The sequence below is a fragment of the Lagopus leucura genome, unplaced genomic scaffold (assembly GCF_019238085.1).
Source record: "Lagopus leucura isolate 7727_CA_CO unplaced genomic scaffold, USGS_WTPT01 Super-Scaffold_100004, whole genome shotgun sequence".
Classification (NCBI taxonomy): domain Eukaryota; kingdom Metazoa; phylum Chordata; class Aves; order Galliformes; family Phasianidae; genus Lagopus; species Lagopus leucura.
The window spans coordinates 26,846,469-26,869,618 of NW_024962264.1; the positions used below are offsets into that span (position 1 = coordinate 26,846,469).

Here is a 23,150-nt window from a genome sequence, read left to right on the forward strand (position 1 = left end):
GAATGAAGCTTTTAAATGTGAGTAACAGATGTTACAGTGCCTATTTGTAACCTGATAGTTTAATTATGTGAACAGTAAATACATCCATAAGATAGCCCAGAAAAACTGAGATTTCTTCTGCAAGAATCCACCTCAGACAAAAGTGACAAGGTATCTTCTATTCTACTGAAAAGTGCACAAGTGCCCAGAATCAATCTTGTAGTCTTCCTCTTGGTCATACTGAAGCAGACATAAAAATCCAGACTGAAAAACACACATGTGCACGGTCTGCATGGGTAGTTGCTCCCAAGGTCCTATTGCAATATGCAAGTCCCAAGGTTAGGTGAACATGCAGACAGTATCCTTAGCAGCACACATGTTCTAGGGAACCTTTTTCTTTCTTCAACCTTTTCAGGCCTAAGATAAAGTGAATAACTCATGAAACTCATAATCTATGGAGATAAGTTATTGTTGTTGCCGAAATAAGTTATTGTTGTTGTCAATACAGCAGATTCATGTAGAAATGATCTTTCAGCATTTCACATAACTGGATGCAATAGTCCAGGGCGTTAACATATAAAGAGGGGAAAGCCAAGGATTCTCAGAAGAGAATACAAGTTATTAACTTCCAATCCATCAACAGTGGTTTCAAAAAATCTGAGAGACTGTTTAAAATCTGGCAGTTTTAAAGATCTTATGGGACCTTATGGGATAAATCATTTAAAGAAGTTCCACTTGAGGAAGTGGCTCTTAAAACTTTACTTACCATGAAGTAATTACTTAAATGTATATCATCTCTTGCCTTTGCATGTTATTATGGCTAATGATCAGGGGGAGAATGGCTGACAATGTATACCCACTGTTCTTTTTCTTTTTCTTTTCTTTTTTTTTTTTTTTTTTTTTAAAGAATATTTCCACCAGGAAAGACAAGTATTTTTCCTTTAAAAAATGATTTGGTAACAATGGGATAAATATCACCTACTGCTTTCCACCTACCTCTTGTCCCTTTGTTTTTCTTTAACTTGTAGTGCATTTTGTTTCTGCATTTTTGAGGAAAAATGAAAGTGTTTTAACTCCTCCATGTTCATCTGTTCTGTTAGACAAGTATAAATGATTTCTTCTGCCTTTTAATCTATAATCTTTTTCCTTTAATGTCAACTTGGATTAATTATTTTTAGTCAGGTATATTCCTCTGTGAACACAAGGATAGAGAAGATGATATGCAAAACATTCATTAGGATTAGTCAATGAATCTCTTGCTCATATAGCAAAAGTATAGTCTCCTTCTTTCTAACTCATGGAGAAGCACACAAGCACGTTCTTTTACAGTGCAATTATCAATAATGAAAATAAATAACAAGGTCCTGGAAAAAAAGCAATCTGTCTATATGGTCTTCACATTCAGAGCTTGTCCAAAAACTTGAAGCCAATTGACTGTAGTTGCAGTGTTGGTTTTTAATTAGTGGGCTTTTTGTACATTCCGGAAAGGCACTGTGTGAACTTAGAGCAGCAAGACATCCCTTGTCTCTCCAAAAATCCATTTAGCATGAACCTCCATTTGTCATCTGTCTCATCAGTGCAATCTGGAAATATTCTGAACAGCTCCTCTTACTCAGGCTTCTCTCCTGACTGATCGACTCTGCTTGCCCTCTGTAAAGGTAAATGTAGATTAAAGGAATAGCTGGAATCCAATCTTTACCTTCTTCAATATTTCAAGTAGATTTACTATCTTCCAACCCATTCATTTGTCACTTTAATAAGTACCTGAAAAGTTAATTCATTAACAGGAATAGCCTGAAAATTTCAGCTTCTTCATTTATTAGCCAGAGAGCAATTGTAATTCAGGTAGCAATAAAGGGTTGGTGAAGAAAGAGTAAATGCTTGAATGGCACAGTAAATGTTATTGAACTCATTTCATCTATGGGTTTTAAAATAATTAATCTTGCATTGTTAATAGCTGGAGATGGACTGATCAAGTTTTGTGTTCTTAGGACATTTCAGCATGAGGCTATTTATGGCTTCTCACTGTGGAAGGGCAATACAAGGTTAGAATAATAAAGATTGTGAGTGAAACTAAAATGAATACATTATTTTTGATGTATTGAAAAAAATATTACTTTTCTCCTTTCTATCTCTTTTTTTTTTCTTTTCTTTTTTTTAAGGAAAAAAAAAATAATATGAGTGGGAGAAAGAATCCCCTGTCTTCTTTGCTTAGAAAAAGCACACAGAGGAAACAGAAAACTGATGTTTATTTTTTCTGTGTTCCAAGCTGCAGAAATTAAAGGCATGTTGAATTCTATCACATGAGAAGGCATGGGAAGGGAAGAGAGGAGGAAAGAAAGCATATTTGGAGGAATAGTTTGAGTTCAAAAAGTTGTGTTCTTCTTCGCAGCTTGGACTGAGCATTCCTTTTTCCCAAATCCTTAGTAGCTGAAATCTAGAGCTGTGCAAGGGTAAGTGCTGGATCCTGCACATGGATCACAAAAACCCTGTGCAGTGCTACAGGCTTGGGGCAGGGTGGCTGGAAAGCTGTCTAGCAGAAAAGTGCTTGGGGTGTTGGCTGAACAAGAGCCAGCAGTGTGCCCAGTTAGCTGAGAAAGCCAATAGGTCTGGGCTTGTATCAAAAACAGTGTGAGAGGGAATTGACTGTCACCATATTCTCAGCACTGGTTAAGCTGCACCTCAAGTACTGTGTTCAGTTTTGGGCCCATCACTACAAGAAGGATGTTAGTCTTGAGTTATAAGAAAACTTGTGAAGGGACCACATTTCATAACCCAGGCAAGCATCTGACTTTCACCAAGGACTTCTTGGTGTCTGTTTTGAGGTAGGTATTTCCTGCTCACAGCATTTTTATGCCTCTATCCTTGCTGCTACTGAAGTGGCAGCACATTCTGTGGCTGGAGGTAATTAACCTCTGTCTTACTCAGTTTCCTCACCCACAAAACAAGGGAGAGCGTGTCCTGCCAAGAATGGTTTCAAACTTTGTCCAGCCTGCCATACCACCAATAAAATGTTGTGTACGGGGCATCAAGTGCACCCTATGATGGTGCAATTTGCTGACAATGAAATGAGAAATGAAGCTGTTTCTCTAGTCCTCTGCATTTTTTTTTATTATTATTATTATTTTTTTTTTTTACTGCAGTTGGGGACTAAAATTAGCACTTGGAAATGCTTCCTATTTATTTTATTCAGGGAGTCTATTATACTGAGCACGAGGAAATGCTAATGTTAGAGTTATGGGAGGATTTGCTCATTAAAAAAAAATATTCCTCAATGAATGAAATATCTGTTCATTAGCAAATACTTTTTTAGGTGCCAAATATGACCAAAAAAAACACTGTTGAGAAACGTTGCTTGTATAGAGAAGAAATAAAACTCCATCTGATTTATAATGAAACCAGTAATGATATCAGCCATCTGAGAACCAACAAATAATTGCATTTTGTGTACAGGTAAAATACATGTTTAGTTTGACTGAGCCTTAATTATTGTTTTTGTAGATGAATATATCATTGCAAAAGGCATTAGACTTTCAACCAGAATTTGGCACCAAGAGCAGGATTTTTCAGTTTTAAAAAAAAAAAAAAAGGGCTTTTTTTTCCCTATATTCCCAGAGTTATCTCTATTTTACCCCTCTAATTTATGTCACATCTCAAGAATTTCATCAATTCCTACTTTGGCATTACTTTAATAGGAAGCCCTGGGTTCATTGTGCCTAGATGGGGTACAGAAATATCCTAAAAACACGGAGTAAATTTTCAGTGATGTCCTCAGCTGAACAGGATCAGAAACTCCAGATAGAACACATTTTTGCCTCCCCCTCTCCCCTACATTTGTGGTTACACACACATGCACACGGCACTTACTTACACACAAACATTACTTTTTGGGCACACACGAAGTATGGGCTGCACACAGAAGGTGACAGATCCAGCATAAGGAAAAGTCACTAAAAATCATTAGAGTCACTTATGAAGTTTAGCAAATATCAGAAGCATCACCGTAAGTTGAAAGCAGTGACCAGTAGACATGTGAATTTGTAAGCAATACATACTCATAGGACAAATATTGCAGTTATTCAAACACCTGAATACATCTCCTGATCCAAATCTGTGTATGCACACATAAATGTTGGGCTTCCAAGACAACGGTGTGCATTAAAGTGAAGGATGTTGTAGTACTGTCAGGCTTTCTGATAGTAATGTCAGCTCTTACTGTCATATTCAGTTTTTTTTTTTCTACTGAGATCAGTTATTTGCATGAATGAATGAATCTCAGATTTTAGTTTAAAAAAAAAAAAAAGTATGTTGCTTTTCTTTGTGGATGCAGAAAAAGGCTGAAATTGTTTATTCCAGATTTAACTAAGAGAAGCCCTAAGCTTATATTTATTTGTGTATGTTTTTCAACTGGCTTGTTTTTAAGCATGTCACATCTTAAGATCATAGTGTCATTGTATTTGGAAAAACAAAGGTAAACAGTGCTGAAGTACTTTGTAAAGGCATTTCTTCACCTTGTTTTGTCATGCTAGCATTTGTGCAGAAACCTTGTTCTGCAAAAGGCCACAAGTCTCTTGGTGAGCGCCCAAGTAGGCTATTAAATTGTACGAGCACTTGGCAGAAACAATTTGATTTCTGATAACTTCTTCAATGAGAAGCATGAAAACCTCATTGTGGTTATAGGTGATACTGAACGGATGCTCTCATATAGAAGAAAAGCTACTCTGCTTATATGCCACACAGAGGTGATCCCCGATTCAATCACAGAATTACAGAATTGCTCAGGTTGGAAAAGACCTTCAAGATCATCAAGTCCAACCACAACCTAACCATTCTACCCTAACAACTCTCCGCTAAATCATGTCCCTGGGCACCACATCCAAATAGTTTTTAAACACATCCAGGGATGGTGACTCAACCACCTTCCTGGTTGGGAGCCTATTCCAGTACTTAACGACCCTTTCTGTAAGGAAGTTTTTCCTGATATGCAACCTAAATTTTCCCCTGGTGCAACTTGAGGCCATTTCCCCTCATTCTCATCCTGTCACCTGTCAGCAGTGAGAAGAGACCGACCCCGCTCTGGCTGTAATCACCTTTCAGGTACTGGAAGAGAGCAATAAGGTCTCCCCTCAGCTTCCTCTCACCCAGACTAAACAGCCCCAGTTGCACCTCATAGAACACATTCTCCAAGCCCTTCATAAGCCTTGTTGCCCTTCTTTGGACCTGCTCCAGCACCAGTCAGCCAGTCATTTCAGGGTTGAATTGATTTCCCTCCTTGTGTTGTGAGTTGAATGAGAAAATCAGGAGAAAAAAGTTCAATCCACAGGCCTCTCTATACAACCAGGAGGCTAAAACAACACTTTTTTCCACAAGGGTAAGAAGAGCTGTGTTGTGAAAGAGCAGGGTTTCGTAGCTGTATGTTCGTCTTGGTCCAAAAGTTGCTCTACCCAAACAGGACTTGGTCAGTTCATAATTTCTACTGTCTGTGTCTCCTTCAGTAACAGCCTTCCCCTCCCCACACATCTCTCCTGATGAAAGGAGCTTACAAGAGGAGGGGAATCTACTTTTTACAGTTCTGATAGCGATAGGACAAGGGAAAGAGGCTTTAAACCATGAAGGGAGATACAGGTTAGATCTTAGGAAGAAATTTTTTAATCAGAGGGTGGTAAGGTGCTGGAACAGGCAGACAGGCTGTGGATGCCCCATCTCTGGAGGCATTCAAGGCCAGGTTGGTTGGCATCCTGGGCAGCCTGATCTAGACGTTGGCCAACCCTGCCTATTGGCAGAGGGGTTGGAGCTAGATGATTGTTAATGTCCCATCCAACCTGTGATTCAAGACCCAGAACCATGGGATCCGATGGGGCATATGCTATTTCTCTGTTTCCCACTTTCTTAAGGTATCAGGTAGTAGACGAGAGCAGCAAGCAAGCATTGGTGAGAAGGTTGCTTATCGCTCAGAGAATGTACAAATTTCAATGTCACATTAAATTAATATCTCACTTGATAATAGGGGAACAAGAGATGGTAAGTATGAATTTTGAATTGAATAATTGATTGATTTTCCAATCTTTAGTTAGCGAAACTAGTAGTTGTAAGTAACAGAATGTTCTGTGAAGTAATTACAATCTGTTATAGATACTTCAGGAAAAAAAAGAAACTGAAATGTATTTTGGATAATACAGTCGATATACGATGTTAAATAATCAATACTGTGTAAAAATTAAATTTCAATGTCATTACCATACTGCACATTGAATCAATAGCCTCTTATATAAATAATGGGATAGCTCATTGCTAAAATATACTATCTCTAATGCTTATTAAACTGTCAGAGTCAGGCTTAATAACATACGAAGGCTAGTTAAACATTCTATGTACTGTAAAATTCTCAGAGATTTAGTTTATGTGAGTTATCAGCAGGAATACAGTATCAGCAGAGTAATGTCTCCGAGGAAAATGACAAGCAGGACAGGAGTGGGTTTACCTTTCTCAGCTGAGTAGCTGCCTCTAGCACAGAGACGATGCTCACTGAGGTCAAAGTGAGACATGTCAGTCATAGATGGATTCCTTTTCTTCTGGAAATTGAGGGAAACAATAAAGACCAAGGATGTTATAACAGTTGTGATCTCTTAACAATTCTATGGTAATTATTTTCATTTCCTCCTTGTTGCATTAGTATTGGTTGGAAATGAATGGTATAAGGGACTTCTGCATTGCAAAAGCATATTTATTTTTTGAAAGTCAAAGTGTCAGGCACGAAAAGGTAAATGATAGCTACATGCTGGATTTTGAAAATCCATTTATTTTGAAACATTTCTTTTTCCCTACCTCCCTTTCGTCTTTTCCTGCTTGATGTTTTCTACTCTTTTTGCATTAAAAGGCTATAGAGTTCATCTGCTTCAGCTACTTATGCCTATAACTGAAGTCACGATACTGTATTTTCGACATCATAATTATTTCCACTGCAACCGACTGCAATTTTGTAAATTGACTTCAAGTAGCAATGTAAGCAGCAGGAGCAGATGAGTCCTTAAGAAACTATGATTCTGTCCTTGAAAATATGGAATGACGATGAACTGCAGAACAATTTGTAAGCAGAATTATTGGGGAAAAAAAGTTTCCTTTCTTTTCTATGCTGATAAACATTCAGGCTACCTCTCTGTGAGGTAAATGGACTCTTGGTTCTCGTTTAGTAGGATTGATCAGGATGCAGACCCCATAATTCGGCATTCATGCTCCCCTAAAACCTATAATAACCACTGTGAATGAATTGTGAAAACCTTTCATTCCATCAGACTTGACAATCTGAGAGGTACCTGGGCTGCACCTGTCCTTAAGCCACCAAAAAGCTTCCAACAGCAAGGCATTAATGACACTGCAAGATGCCTGAGAGGGACGTTTCAGCATTTTACTAGAGTATACATCTCAGCAATGAGATGTGTAAGGAAGGCAGGCTTTTCCGTGATAACTTGCCTTGGGTTGTGGTATAAAAAAGCAAGGTTGACTGACTTTAATAACCTTCAAAATGTAATATGCACTTAGAGATATTCTGTCTAGGCTGTGGAATTGCTCTTAGGAAATGCAACTTATAAATAAAAACAGAGAGAAGATTTACTTAGCATTCCAAAATTTAGATTGGTAAAAATGTACTCTCCTTTGTCTTAAGCTACAGTGGAACTGGGTTAATCAGTAGGAAAGCCAGTGATAATGGATTTTATCTTGGTGTTACAGGAAGATGAAAATCTGGCCTCAATTAAAATAGAGACATAAACCAGTTAATACTATTCTTTTGTGCATCATGAATTGCTTAGTTTGTTTAATAATAACACACTCAAAATACAGCTGGGAAAGTAAGCATTTCAGGTTTTTCAGGCCAGTTAGCAGTAGGCAAATGAACAATGGCTAGATGTAAAATCTAGTACATCAGTATGACACACATGCAAAGAACAGATGGTCTAAGCACCGGACCAAAGCATTTTCATTTCATAACTTGTGAGACAGTTTAAGCAACAGTTGCCTAGCTTGCAGGTTTCACCTACAGCTTCCTTCAGACATGGAAATTTAACAGAAATCACTTGTGAGCCTACCCAGGAATGCCAGAAGAATTAAACTCAGTCAGTCTGGCAGGCTGCAGAGGTGAGTTCTAAAGCAGTGCTTGGTCAATAACTAAATCCAGGAACAGTTGACCTAGAGAGCTGCTCACAACCTGTGCCTGGACACACACATTTCCTGTGCTGAACCTTCCTATTAGATTCAGACCAGACTTAGACCATGAGAGGTAAAGACCATGAGCATAAAGATATGCAAATTAGGAAATTTTGTGTCCCAGAGCCCACCAGGAAGGGTGAACATATAAAATCCATTAACATCAAGTGGAAAGGGTCTGCTTCTTTGCAATAAAGTCTATTAGAAAATTCCCAGGCAGAAAAAAAAAGTCTCTCTTACTTGCAGATGCTATAATCATATGTTTCCATGGAAACCTCCTTCTCTCCTGATATCTCCAGTGGCAGCTATGCATGGGAAGCATCACTGGCAAAAAACCATGCACAGCCTGATCTGGGATCTCAATGGAAGAAGGCTTGAGGTTTTTTTTTAATCTTTTTCTGTGGTGAATGGTGTTTGGCAGGGGGAAAGAGCAGCTTTGCATCCTGACACATCTCAGGTTGCTGACTGCTTTCTATACTGTTCTCACAGTGCATTACAGTCCTAATCTTGGTTCTTATCCCAGTTGGAACAAATGTAGTAGGTGACAGTGATAAGGGAGCAGTGAATGGGTAAATAAAATGATCATCTGCCCAAGGTACAGTTTCAGATTTTTTTTCTATCGTCTGATATTTTTATTATCTTTGAAAAGAACTTTTCTTTCCCATCTCACTCCCTTAATTCATCAGTTGGGCTTTGGGTCATTGTTGACATTCCAAAACAAAAAAAAAAAATTCAGAGGAAAGAAGCCTGACACACATAGGAATGAGAAGGGATTTTACTGTGCTTTGACCCTGGTAAAATCATGCATAATCAACAGAGTTGGGAAATTAAGTTTGATAAGCAGATGAATCAACTAAAACTGAAAATAAAGTGTCCTGTATTATTTGCAAAATTCACCCAGTAATAACATTCAGTAATAAATACATAACACCTAGGTAAATACCAACAAATCTAGCTGCATCTGAATGAGTACGAAGGAAAAATAAGTTGGTAGAGTGAGATCTAACACTTATACAGTTCACACTGCCTTTGCTGTGTGTAGAATTCAGGTAGAATAGATTCCTTCCAAGGTCATTTACAATGAAAGAAAGAAAATTGCTGATTGATTCTACTTTCTGTTTTCCAAACGAATAGACTAAATCATGCCTCAGATTTGTTTCAGATCACTTTTGGTTTAACAGTTCTTCACAGCTACAATTTCATTTTCTACATCTTTCTTGCTAAGGGAGAGATGCTATTGTCCAGGCTGTCAAGCATCGATATCTTTAGGCTTTCATTTAACATCATAAATTATCAGCATAATTTTCTTGGCTACAGTGAAAAGTTAATCTGACAGGAATTTTCTTGCTTTGTATTATTTTACCCTGAGCTCCCTTTCTGAATACGTATCTGTGATGGTGGAGAAAACAGCTTCTGCGTGAGATACAGGAAGCACACTTTGAATATTGAGGATTAAAGCTTCTATATAGGTTTTCTGTATAAGAAAGAGATCCAAATTTCAGGTATGGTTATAGCAGTCTATATTTTAAATTTGAGTTTGTACTTTTGCACGGAATACTAATTATGCACATCAAAATAAGCACAAATTGAGCCATAACCTTTCAATTTCAATATACCAGTAATATTCCAACTCAGCAAAGTACTACGATGTGTGTACTTAAGGCAAAAGACTTGTAGCATGAGAGTGGTCTGCTTTGCCCTTCATGAAATGATGTGGCTGAATTGCAGAGTAATGAACAACAGCAAGCGGTAAAATCTGGTATCTTGGCTGAGTGTCTTCCCTCCCTCCTTCCATGCAAGCTGTCACAAAAGATGGAAAATAGGATTAACTCGTGTGGCTAGAGAAGATGTCTGAGTTCAGTTTGTATCAGTCAAAATTCCTGTACTTTTCTCATATTCTTTTGATAACAGATGCTTTGGTTTCTACAGATGTACGATATCAGAAGACTTTTCTATAATGAAATATACCCCAAAACTGCTTGAAATGAGTGGTGGGCCTTGTGTTGGTGCCAGTGATCAGGGTGAGGGGATGCTGATTGGACTATTTTAAGGAATAGACTTTAGCCATTTAATGAAGTTTGGAGTTTTAGTAGTGAAAAAGCATTTGTTGTGAAGATGTGTTAGAACTCATGGATCTGTGAGCCAGATGCTGTAATGTCTTAATGGGCTCCAGAACAAGTTGCTGTCTGAGGAAAGCTTCTTATTTCCATCCAGGCACTCATTTCCATCCTCACTGATGGAATGAGATGCTTTTTGGTAGCAGGGACAGCTACTCTAGTTCAGACTTATTTGAGTCATTATGAGACACGTTGCTCTACACATTCAAACTTTTGCTTTTAAACTTTGTGTTCAGAAGTGGCAAAAGGTTGTGTTTCTTACCTACTCTGTGATTATTTTTTCATGTGAATTTCAGTTTTAACATAATTGATGCTCTGACCACTGGGGTATTTCTGGAGTTAGTTAAATGATTTTTTTTTCTGATGACTGTGGTGTTCAAGATCAAGGGATTAAGAGATCTCATCCTCTCAAATACTATGCTTATTCTAAAATTAGAGAGGAAAACAAGCTGTCCTGTAGTTATGAAATCTCAACCGGTTTTTTATCACAGAATGAATTAATCATCAGCCTAGCCTATTAAGAATAAGCTTCTGTATGAAGCTGCTTACAAAGTTGTTATGGTACTTCAGCAATCTTTGGTTCCTGTGTTTAGCAGGAACCTTTTAATGGTCTGACTGTAAAACTTATGTCAGCAAATATATGCGTTATGGCTTTAAACATTATTTTGGGGAAACAAGACTTTCTATTTAAGACTTTCCTATTTAATGGTCATTCTTTTCTCTGTGGCTACATAAAAACTGTTTTTGAGGCAACAGTTCTTTCCCTACTGCTTTCACATGGGATATTTCTACTGCCCAGCCCCTGGGGAAAGTTGTATGATGAGCTACATTAGCACTGTAGGATCTAACGCAACTTAGGTCCCCTCCTGACATAATTATAGAAAACGTGAGTTCTCCTAGCCTGAATGCAATGCAAAGACAACACAACATCCACTATCTAGGACGATCAGGACACAGAGTATATAACCCTGGAGAGAGTTCAGTAAGACACGTGGGAAGAGTGTGTTTACAAAAGGAGCAGAGGAGGGTTGTCGTACAGAAACAAGTACATTTTGGTAGGAAAAATGGTTCTCTGGCCTGCAAGGGTCAGGTTTTCTTGCCCTTTCCAATGTAGCAAAAACGTGTGCTATAGGCAGCATTCCTTGCCATACCGGTATAGCAGAAGTGAATGACAGCATGCATGAAAGATAATGACAACATATCCATTGAAATATTACTGTGACAGCCTACAGGAGATGCAACAGGGAGACAATTTGTCCGTTAATGTTACTGGTTACTTGTTTCTTCCCTCAGAGAAAAGTGAGTCATACAGCAAGGAAAACATAATCCATTTAATGAAGAAAGCCGATGCACATATCCCTAGGCGGCACAAGCTTTTCTGAGCGCAGAAATCCATAATGGTGGGCTCAGCAGTAGAGAGATGAAAGATCCATTGCCAACTCCCTGGTGCCCTTTCATATTTCTTATTTCTTGTACCACTCATCTGCAGCCCTGTTCTGGATGCAATTTAATTCTGTTTACTTTATTGAATGGCTTTGAAAAGCTAAACAGATAATGTCACCTTTGCAGCTTAGTGAGAAGTTATGCACAGAAAGTAAAACTTGAAATCTGCCTTGTCACTTGTATTGCAGTGTTTATTCCAGCCCTGCTACTCCTGTCTTTCTTTCCTACCACGAACTAGCTTGATTTTGCCGTGAGTGGAAAAACCTTCAAAAGCTCATGAAAAGCAAATGGTCTTTGCTTGATGACCTGACTGTAAAGAAAGTGCAGTGCACTCCGCAGAGCTCTTGCTTTCTGTGGGGGAGCACTGGGCAGGGTTCAACAGAGCAAAAAAAGAAAAACAGAAAATCCCAGTGTAAGACAAATCTTAAACCTACCTCAGCTTACTCTGCAGACTTCTTAAAGGCCAATGTAGTTCAGTTTAGAAGTTTTAGAACTTCACAAAGACAATTCTATTCGCTTTGTTCTAACAAGGAATGTCAGAAGAGTTTATTTGTGATTTCTAAAATACTTTTTCAGCTCTCTGTCAATCTTTGCCTAGTGAAGGAATCAATATATTACAAAATCCAGACAGTGGATTAAATTAAATCAATTCTCATCCGAAAATTGATGCTTAAAAACTTTTGTGATCTGTCTTCCAATTTCAGATAAACAGAAATTCTTGGCTCGGCAAGTCAAACTCGTATTCGCTAGATACTCTGTCCATGGCCAGGGATTCGAAGTGTTTCAGCACCATCGGTAAGTACAGCTGAAATATCTCTGCAGACGTTTTTTCAGATTTCTCACAGAAGGTACGTGGCTGTAAGGAACAGCCAAGAAACAATGAGGAAAAACTCTTTTTCTGTCTCTGCTGGACTCATGACAGCTGACGAGCTCTGGATCAAAAGAAGGAAAAAAATCCACAATTTTCCTTTTGCTTTTCATATTGAAATTGGAAACTGCTGTTCACCACAGAACTTTTTAGAGTTATTGCCAGAGTAACTTATGGTACTGTCTTAACAGTGTGGAGGACTTGCACCTATACATTCTGTCGTCTCATTACTTCATACATGTCTCCTTTCTACTCACAGTGTGGCTGGTGCTTTAGACCATGAGGTAGTTGCAGCCCTGATCTGGCAAAGATTAAGGGAGAGTTACACTGTTAGGACTTCTTCCTCTTCATTTATCAGAGGGCTGGAGCACCTCTCCATGAAGAAAGTTTTAACAAGCTGGAATTAGAGAATTCTAATTTTTCTTTTCTGGAGAAGAGACTCTTGTGAGGGAATGTAGTGCTGGGACAAGAGGGAATGACTTGAAACTAAAAGAGGGAAGATTTATGTTAGATGTTAAGAGGAAAGTCATTACTCAGAGTGTGGTGAGGCACTGGCATAGGTTCCCGAGAGAGGCTGTGGATGCCCCATTCCTGGAGGAGCTTGAGGCCAGGTTGGATGGGTCCCTGGGCAGCCTGAGCTTGTGGCAGTAAGTTGGGGCTGGGTGGGTTTTAAGGTCCCTTCCATCCTAAGCCATTCTGTTATTCTGTGGTTCTACATGTTGAATTTCACTGTGCATCACATGTGATCTTGGCACATGCAGGTTTGTCCTAGATTTCAAACATTCCTACTATATACTGGGCTGCTAGATATTTGATAAGTCCAGGCCAGTGCACTACAAAGATTGTAGGAGGATTAATATTAAAGCTGTGTAGTCTTCCATGGTAAATCTTTACTGTGCATTGTGCTTTGGTAGAGTCTGGAAGTGGCAACATTCATGCTTTGCACGCTTCTCTGTTGCACAAATAAATCCATCAGACACCTGGGGAGTCTGACTCTTTCTTTGTTTATTCACTCATGGGGAAATTGACAAGCAGATCAAACAAAGGGCTGTATGAACTTGTTCTGCTAATGCCGAGACAAGGTACTCAACTAACTATTGTGTTATGCCTTTTTCTTGTTTTTTTTTGAAAGTATTTGGGAAAGAAGAGGAAAAACAAGCTTGCCTACTGTATGAAAAGTCAGAGTTGTTGACAGATACAGGGACAGGCAAAATTGCAAAGGTGAAATTAATTTTGGCAAAAAAATTGAAGAGCTAGTCCAGGAAAAGATAAGGTGATTATTTTTTTTTTTCCCCAGTAATTTGTTGAAACAAAATAAACGCTTGAGAATTTGAAAAAATAAAATAGAATTTTAAAATATATGTATTATCTAAATAACCTTTTTTTAGTATTCTTCAATGTTTTCGCTTACTTCTATGTTCTGTAATTCATGTAGTTATTATCATTTTGACTTTTACAAATTATCAGATGTCACACAGCTTCAGATAGTTGAGTAAACTTTTGCAACTGTATGTCAGGTAGACACTGACATCCCCATGAAGAGACAGACAGACGGGGGCATAAAAATGTCAAAAGAAAGTTTGAACTGAAAAAGGGAATTTTGAGAAAGGGGACATCAATGAAGGAAGATCAGAGAGGGGTTTTTAAAAAGAGTAGAGAGAAAGAAGAGGAAAGCAGCTGCTGAGGCCCACATGGGGAAAGGCTGTTTGCAAAGGCTCACAGGTGAGGTGCTAGGCAGTAGCTGCTGTCTGTGGTTTGAGTAAGTGCTATTGGTCTGACACAAGAAAGGGAAGGAAGTGAATGTGGAAATGAATGTGAAGGAAGTGAACACTTCTCCAGTGCTGCCAGAATTTTGTATTAATATCCTATTTGACTGCTGCTGCTTGAGCATGCTGAACCCTGCTTTTGTATACCTGGCATAGTCCTGATCTCCAGGATGAAAATTGTATAAAATTGAGAGCCTGTTCACATTCAAAGAAATGAGGTCCTTAGTTTCCTAGGGTCTTTTGAAACTGGAACTTAAGTCAGCTACAGCCATCAGGCTTGATCTTTAGCATGTCAGTAGGTCTGCAACAGAGCTTTCTGTGCGATTCCTCCTTACCCCACATGCAGTATTCTTCTTTGTGTGGATGGCTTGGAGATGGTTTATTTAGCATTTTCCATATTGACTGAAATCCTGTTATGTTCTGCAAGAGCAAAAGCTTTTAAACATGCATAACTTCTTTATCAAAGAGGACCATTTCTGCAGAAGCTCTACATTAAGCACTCGTTTTGCCTGGAATTGTATCGGTGCTCTGCCATTTTATCCAAGCTGCATAGGAGATGAATACTTGCTAGTTCCATTTTAATGAAACAGAAGTAAGAGCTTAACATGACAGGCTGTTATTCCTGTAAGAATGTAGTGTTTTTAATGGACAGTTCATTGCAGTTACTATCATTCCTTCAGGTGGAAAGCAGGACTTATGTTTGCCAAGTTTTGCTGTAGTGGATGTCTGGTGTTGTCCACTATGACTCAATGAAACTCTGCATTCTTTTTTTTGCACATACTGGAAGGGAGAGCTGCATGAAACTGCTTGGTTCTCTGAATCCTAGCCCATTCTTGTGTGAGGTTTGGTAACATGATTTGCCTGAAAAGTTACCCTGAGTAAACATGCAAGACAGGTGAGCAACCTATTTTTGAAAGACATATTTTCAGTAGACTACATCAAAGCCATGGAGGGACGAAGGTGCTGCGCTGTTGAACCAGGCAGCTCTTGGGTGAACAGCACTTTTGCAAATCACTTTTATCATTGTATAGTGAAACAGTACACTCGGTTCTTCATTTACAGCATGTTTCTCTCTCTCCTTTGCTTTCAGCTCCACTTCAGGGCTATTTGAGCCTGACAGCTGGCTTTGTTTTGTTTTTGTTTTTTATTTCACTTTTTTTCCTCCCTGTGAAATTCTAACATACTAGTTTCAAAGAAAGACATCTGTTACCTTTAGCGTGGAGCAGTAGTGAAACAAACTGACTGCTATTCTGTGCCTTTGGAATAGTTTTTCTTTAGTTTATCTGCCACTTTTATGAGTCCGGATAAAAACTTTCCACATCACAGCTGCTCATGAGCTTTCTATTTCTTCTGCTGGGAGATTAATTGAAATAAAATAAACTTAAAATCTCAGCCTGACTGCAGAGTAATATATACCACAGAATTATGAGCTGCAGTGTCATGCAATGCCTGATGGCTTGCAATATCGTGTCTCATTGTGAAGATACTTAACTGGGAAGATGCTGAAATGTTGTCAGGGCTGCACAAAGTAACGTTATTAAAACATATTTGTTTTATAAAAGGAAGTTAACATACCACCAATGGCAAGATTTTCTTTCTTTAAACTGCAAGGGGAAAAAAAGGTGGAGAAAGAAATAGGAAAAAATTGTGATTTTTTTTTTTAAACTATCAAAGTTTCCTCAGGTTGAAATTTAAAATATCAGCCTACTGATCAGTTTTCCATGTGGAAACTTTTTATTTGAAACATTTTTTACTTAGATACGGAGAACTGGTAGCTGTTCTTCTGGGTTCAACTAACTGATTACCTGTTTGGGCTTGTGGCTCTGAAAGTAAATTATTTTGTGGTAAAAAATGTTGTTTGTACAGCACCTTGTGAATAGAAACTGTTCTCTATGCTTGGAATTCCTGAATGTGACAGCAAAATAAGAGTATAAATGTTAAGGTTGTTCATAGGAGATGTGTGGAGTGTAAAACCTATATTCCCAGTGGCATTCAAGGCCAGGTTGGATGGGATCCTAGGCAGCCTGATGTAGTGGTTGGCAACCCTGTTAATGGCAGGAGGGTGGAACTGGACGACCTTTAAGATCCCCTTCAACCTAAGCCATTCTGTGATTATTCCATTCTGACTCTGCTCTGTTCAGCCTTATTATCGTTTTTCAACCCATCTCCTACAGCCCCCCATCCTCACTGCAGTACAGGATTTACTATTTCTCTTCATCCTCCTTCCCCATTCTTTCAAGCTATGAATGAACTTCTGCCCCCTCCTCTGCTGCCCAGAGAAAGCCTGCAAGGAAAGTTAGTGCTTCCATGGCGTGGCTGAGGGTCTTTGTTTACAGCATGCTTCTGTCTTCAACACATTTAATCTCCCAAATCCTAGCTTGTGTATAATGGAATGGGGCATCTTTACGAGTTAGTCCGATCTCACGCAGTTCACATCTGAGTGATTAAAGCGGAGTATCTCAATTTGATTTAGCACTGTGAGCAAACACCAGTACAGAGAGGAGCAATCTATATTTTTCAATTGTTTTTTTGTGGTAAATGGAGAGGGAAGTGCTGCTCTGCCCTGCTATGAATGTCTTCCCTAGGTCTAAATCCTCTTCAGTCTTCTATTTACATGCAGGAAATCTTTTTGTTCTCCTTAGCTTATCCTTGGCCCTATTCACATTGGTAATTCTGCCTTCCAGCAAAAAATGTCTAGAAAAATTTACCTATCAACTTAACTCCTTCTTTTTGGAAGATCCTAGTATTTGAAGCTCAGAACCAGTATGAAATCACATCTGTATTGGTGGGTAAAAATCTAAACAGACAGGCAGAAGAAACTTTTTGAATTTTAGGTAGGAGAACTGTTCCTTTCTGCTGTGGAGTAAAAAGTTAGATTTTCAGGGAAGGAGTCAATTTTATCTTATTTTATTTTTACGTTTTAATTTTTTACTCCTGTTGGATAGAGAAGGAAATTAGTCTAACCTTGTTTTTCTAGTGATTAATTTTCTTTCATATTGAAATGACTTACAATAAGCAATTGTTATTTTCAGGTCAAATATTTGGATCTAAGGTTCTGGACTATTTAACTGTCAAGTTCTAATCTATTATGACTAGTACAGACAGCCTTGAACTTACATCAAGGTATAAATAAGCAAACATTTCATTAAGGATGAGACAGTTTATGACAATACCTATTCTCCCAAAATGGAACCACCTGAGCTTTTCTAATACCTGGTGACATCCATTAGCAGTTCTCTCTGAAATTGAAAACATTTTCCATCTGTTCATACGCACTCATTACAAAGAATTTAAGAGCCTATGGGATCACAAAGGCACACATTTGCAAATTACTAAATATCAAAATGAGTTATTGAAGAAGCAGGAATGACTTTGTAATAAGTAGCTAAGTCTTCAACTTTTTCTTTCCTCAGTCACTGAGGACATCCCATTAGTTGAAACCTGTCTGGCCTGTGCCTCTTTTGATTGTGATGTTTTGTAACTGATGCCTTGCATCCTCAAGAAGGCCTGAGCCTGCTCTGCAAGCCTGCTGGGTCATGCTTCTCTAACGCTGAGCAGAGATCAGCAACGCTCTTTGGCAGGAGACATCACTGAGGCTAAGTGATTGAGAGAACTTCAATGATGGAGAAGCATTTATAAAGATAATGAGATCAGCAAGTTATATGTTAATAAGAATTTTATAACTCCCTAAAATTCACGAATGATGGGGCTTGGCCTCTTCCATGCCTGAAATGATCTCTAACTGGGAAGCCTGCATTGGCTCTTCCTACAGAAAACACATTGGGTATGGACGTTTCTCATGATTTCTTCCTGTGCTCTCCTGCTAGCTGATGAGAGGTTGATGAAAACCTGCCAAGGCTTCTAACTGCTTATAAAATCACTTATTTCAATTTGGAAGAGTCTCATAGCATTAACAAACTGTAGTGCCATAGTAGTGCTATTTGCCCTGTTACTGGAAGTGTTCAAGGCCAGGTTGGATGAGGCCCTGAGCAACATGATCTGGTGCTTGATCTGCAGGCTGGCAAACCTGCTTGCAGCAGAGAAGCTGTAACTAGACGATCTTTGAGGTCTCTTCCAAACCAAGTCATTCTATGATTCTACGATTATGGTTTACTACTTGGGTAAGCATTTCCATAAGGTCTTGTACCCCAGTTTTTTATATACTGTGCATCCTCTGATCTGTTCACCCATCATGTGCTGCTCGGTGATCTCTGAGATGAGGAATGGCAGATACATAGCAATCCTGGGAACTGAACAGGAAAACTTGACCCCCTCAATGCAGCATGTAGCTGGGTTATCAGGGGCGCAGGTTTTCTTTCATTACTTTCTCAAAATTCTCACTGAGGTCTTCTTTGTTGCAGCAGAGAAAAAAGCGTAGGAAGTTAAGGGGAATTGTTTGGCCTGCTACTTCTTTCCAGCTAAAACAGTATACACTACTGTCACTAAGTTATGAGAAGCCACACAGTCTCAGTTTGAAAAGACTAATTAGCAAGTTGCTTATTCTTCTTGGTTCACTGGTTTGTTTCTCTGAAGCCTTAAAGCACATTTTCTTGGAAGCTTCCATTGCATGTGTTCAGAAACTATCTATCCAGGGAAAGCAGTGACAGCATGAGTCATAGCACAGATCAGGTGCCATGCAGCAGCACCAAGTGATCAGAAAGTCACTGCAGCTTTCTTCCACATCCAATTTTATACATCCTTTCATCATCCTCTTTCATACATTCTTTGGAGTATTTTCCCTTGTTCCTCTTGCTGTTAAGAAGGTGTCCTTCTTTTGGCTGGGATGGAGTTAGTTTTCTTCCTAGTAGCTGATATCATAGAATCATAGACCATGTTTTGGATTTAGGATGAGAATGATGAGAATGCATTGTTTTACTTTGTGCAGACCAATGCTTATGCTTAGTCAACGATCTTTGTAAGAATGAGATTCTCCAACATCTGGGCAAGACAAGAAAGATTTTATTTTGTACTAGAAAATGGGAAATTACCCTGGAGGTACTGTATTTGGTGGGAGTTGCTTAGGGAGAGAATAAGTTCAACATGATGAGAGTATAACAGATTTTCTATTTAGGGGCTAATAATGTCAGAGTGTTAAAGTAACAGGAAAAAAAAGAGAAGGCAATGGCTATTTGAATTAAAAGAGAGATGGCCACTAAGGGACCGTGAGAGAAAGTATAATCCTTCTGTTTTGCCTTATGACTCTTGTGTCAAGCTATTTCCCTCAAGCTTTTTTCCTTCAAAAGAGTCATTGGCAAAATGTAGATTGGACTGCTTAGATTTATCCAGCTGCTAGAAACTGATTTTAAAGAGGCTTCTTGTCCCTACTAATGAGCTCAGAGACTGATTTTCATTCTGAAAGAATGTGCTAACAACATGAAAACTGGGTTCTTCCTGAAGGATCTGTGGGTGTTGATTAGTTATCAGGCACCCTTAAAATCAGAAATAAATACTGTTGCAAAGCAGCAGGGTGTTTGGTGTAGCTATTTATCATTTTATAAATGGACACCTTGTTGCAGTTTGTTGAGGGGGTAGAGAGAACTGTTCCATAATGTCTGAGGCAGCCTTGAGAGAGAGGAAGACAAAGCTGTGCCCTGTGCTGATTTTGCAAGAACTTGCATTATGGTCATGCTAACAAATGGGTGGCTCACGCACAAAGTGCCTACTCAAGCACATTTGATGTTGTTCCCATCAGGCACGTAGCAGCAGGGATGATGGTATAAGGCAGCTCACCTTTCTCATCCTACAAAGTTGGTGCTGCTGAGCAGAGCACCTGCATATTTCAAATGCTCCTGGAAGGGAACGTCAGCCCCTACCTTGACCTACACTTGTACCAAGTAATACACATCCCTTGCAGAACTCATGCATAGCTCTTGGATCATATTCCTTTCCACTGATCCAACCTCAAAAATCCCAGTGTGATTGGTCACTTTTACTGACGGAAGGGACGATGCAGCTGTGCTGTTAATGGAAAATATGTCATTATTTTTGTCCTGCTCAGAGGCAGAGTTTGGATTCTTGCTCATACCTTCCTGCTCTGGGCCTCTAGGCCCTTTGTTTTTGTCTCCCATTCTGGTCCTCTCCTTGTCTTCCACAGCGGTCTGTCTGAACTTACATTTGCTTGATCAGACATGGGGTAATAGCAGTACTTTTCCAGAGGCTGGGGCCTTTCTTCTTTGGTGTAAATTCCAAATTCAATGGAAATTCAACTCACTTGACTTTTTGACTAAAGCATCTCCTCTATCGCAATCAGCATAGTTTAATCTTCTTCAAAAGTGGTATGTTACATTAACGTCAGATGAAGAAAGAGCCAAAAGAATCTTTGAGAGATCCTAGCCTGTTTCCCTACATTTCCCAGCATGCTTCTGTAGGAACCTTCACCAACGTGAAGGATCAGGAGCAGCAGAGCATGGCATGGAGCTTCTGCAAGTGGAGATATGTTGTTGTCCTTGGCTTGAGCTTCATGGTTGCAGTGCTTGAATCAGTGGAGCAAAAAGGAAATGTGGTAGAACCCTGATGGTTGTGGCTATGTGGCTGGGTGGATGAAGATGATGATCTCTGGGGAAGCTGAGAAGCCCAAGAAAACAACAATGGAAAGGAGGAGAAGGTGGAAGATATACGGTTTGTTACAAATGCTGGCAACCCTCCCCTAGTCCATCTGACTAGCTAGGCCTCCTATATTTAAAGAATGAGAATAAAGATCATGTGACAGAATTTTCTTAAACTTTAGCAGGGATGGGAAGAAGCGTTGCTTACAACTGGTCCTTTCAGCAAATCAATCCTGGCAGTTCCACACCAAATTCATGACTGGCTATGAAATGAGCAACCACTTACTCATGCATACAACTGATATAACTGAAACTGAGCCATCAAGTATAGGTCAGTCATATCTACTGCCACAGCAGCCAGAAAACTTTCTCTTTGCCAGCATCACAGGTGAGTTATAAAACTGATGCTGACAAAGGAGAAAAAAAATACTCAAATTACTTGCTAGATAATCACTACCTACAACAGCTTGATTCATTTCACAGCAGGACAAACCTCTCCTTTCTATAGATTCACTGCCTGGCTGAATGAGGAGTCAGTCCTCTTTGGTCCGTGTCATTTTTTATCATGGTTGATGTCATAAAACCATTGAATTATTCAGTTCAGAAGGGACTTGCAGGAGTAATATCAGCTGTACTTCAGCCTCCCTGGTCATTATGGACTGTGTGCAGTTAAAAGTCTGGAACAAATATGGTAGAATTTTGGCCTGAAGATTCAGGCAAGTCAACCCAAATTCTGATTGGAAGTTTTAAATTTTGCTGTACTTTCTTTTGCTTTCTAATCCTGTCTTACATAGTCCATGACATCTTCTTTTCTGGGCTACTTGGTTCACAAGCTGAGTGGGTAATGAGTCACACAGCTGTATGTTGAGTTTCCTTTTGAAGTCTGTAACCTGGTGAGTTACCACTGTGCCAAAAGAGAAATTTTGCCCCATTTATCAACCTTAGGCAAGGCAGACTGATGAGAGTAATGCAAATTATCGTGGCCTAAGTATTTCTTAGAAGACAAGATGAGCAAGGTAAGGTCTGACCTTGGCAGCAGACAGTATACTTGTATTACAGGTAGGGAACTGAATCTCCCAAGGAGAGACAGGTGAGAATGTAAGGAGAAAAGCGGGTGTCCTTTTTTGTACAGAGTTTGAAGTGTGAACTGTGGGCATGTGAGATCAAGGCATTGATCCATTTTTTTTCAAGACCCATGAAGTCCCGGTGATGTTAACAATATTGCTAGCTGCTGCTGTTGTGCCAGGAAAATGGAGAGAACATGTGCTGCGTGTAGGTCCTGGGAATGGTCAGAGGAAATGGAGAGTTTGAAAATACCTAGTATGAATATTTCTAACTGATCCTGTCTTTTGTGTGGTAAAGCCTCAGGTTTTACAGCTATTTGCTACTGTTGACATTTCTTCTTTAAAAACTTCCACATTCGGTAATCCAAACCTGGGCAAATCTGGTTTCCTTGAATTTTCAGGGAAATTGTTTATTTTACAAGATTTTGTGTTTAAAGGGAAAAAAAGAAAAAACTGTCCGCTACTTGTGGGCAAATGATGTTTTGAATTCGGTGCAACCACCCAAGTCAAGTTGATTCAGGATTATACTTTTGCTCAGCAATTACCACGTTTAAAGTAAATGTCATCTCTGTCTGCATGTTTAATAAGGTCTTAACCTTTTTAGTAGGTTTGCCATTGAATTGTTTCCTTGCATAGAAATATTGGAAGTGTGCATTACTTTTCCTTAGAAATACCTCTGCAGTTTTCCTGTGCTTCCTACCAGCTGTAAAAATAGATAACACCTGAGCTGTCTGTTACATTAGCAAAAACTATGCTTATCTGTGATGAAGCAAAATTTTGTTATGCTGCATGAAGAACAGGCCTCCTTTTACCTAAAATAGACTTGTTTTACAGGCAATGGAAAAAGCCTTGACAGAATCAGAAAGATTTGGTTGGGAAGGATGGAGGACTGTAGTTCATAGAGCTTAACTGGGCTTTGTCCCAGCAAGTGCTGAAGATATCAAAGTCTTTTTTGTTGTTTCGTTGTCAGGTGGTATTCATTATGTGATTACCATCCTACAGCTGAATCACAAACAAGCAAATGCTCAGCAGGGCAACCATTAATGAAAAGTGAAAGCAGTCTGAATGAACCCTATTTGTTGAACCTCCAAATGGTTGGATGTATGAACCTTCAAATGAAGTCAAAGGTTTGAAATTCTACTCACAGTTCACCAAAGCTTTTGCCA

The 23,150-nt window shown here is 39.1% G+C and overlaps 1 long non-coding RNA gene across 1 annotated transcript in view; it reads left to right on the plus strand.

Moving 5' to 3' along the window:
* Positions 1-23,150, plus strand: part of LOC122180003 — a 210,224-nt gene that overhangs the window by 104,484 nt on the left and 82,590 nt on the right. The window contains exon 8 of the long non-coding RNA XR_006178893.1: positions 12,446-12,536. This is a non-coding gene — a long non-coding RNA (uncharacterized LOC122180003). The remainder of the gene's footprint in view (positions 1-12,445; positions 12,537-23,150) is intronic.